At 45.8% G+C, this 378-nt stretch overlaps 1 long non-coding RNA gene across 1 annotated transcript; it reads left to right on the plus strand.

Annotated features, from left to right (window-relative positions):
- LOC110270098 lies at positions 1–269 on the plus strand. The gene is made up of 2 exons (XR_002359177.1): positions 1–71; positions 207–269. It is a non-coding gene; the product is annotated as an uncharacterized LOC110270098 (long non-coding RNA).

Consider the following 378-nt stretch of genomic DNA (forward strand, 5'->3'; position numbering starts at 1 on the left):
ATCAGGAAAAAAACGAAAAAACAAAATCGGAGGAGCCTGCCGGAGATGTGGCCATTACGGCTCGCCTTCAGGTGTCCTCCTTGGGATAACGTCATTTAAAGAATGAGGGTCAGCGCGATGTAAAAAAAAAAAGAAAAAGGAAAAAAAACGAAAAAACAATATCGAAGGAGCCTGCCGGAGATGAGGCCGTTACGTCTCGCCTTCAGATGTCCTCCTCGAGATAGGGTCATTTAAAGAACGAGGGTCAGCATGACGTAAAAAAAATTGGGAAAAAAATGAAAAAACAAAAACGGAGGAGCCTGCCGGAGATGAGGCCATTACGGCTCGCCTTCAGGTGTCCTCCTCGGGATATGGTCATTTAAAGAACGAGGGTCAGCA

Source organism: Arachis ipaensis, chromosome B03 (assembly GCF_000816755.2).
Source record: "Arachis ipaensis cultivar K30076 chromosome B03, Araip1.1, whole genome shotgun sequence".
NCBI lineage: Eukaryota > Viridiplantae > Streptophyta > Magnoliopsida > Fabales > Fabaceae > Arachis > Arachis ipaensis.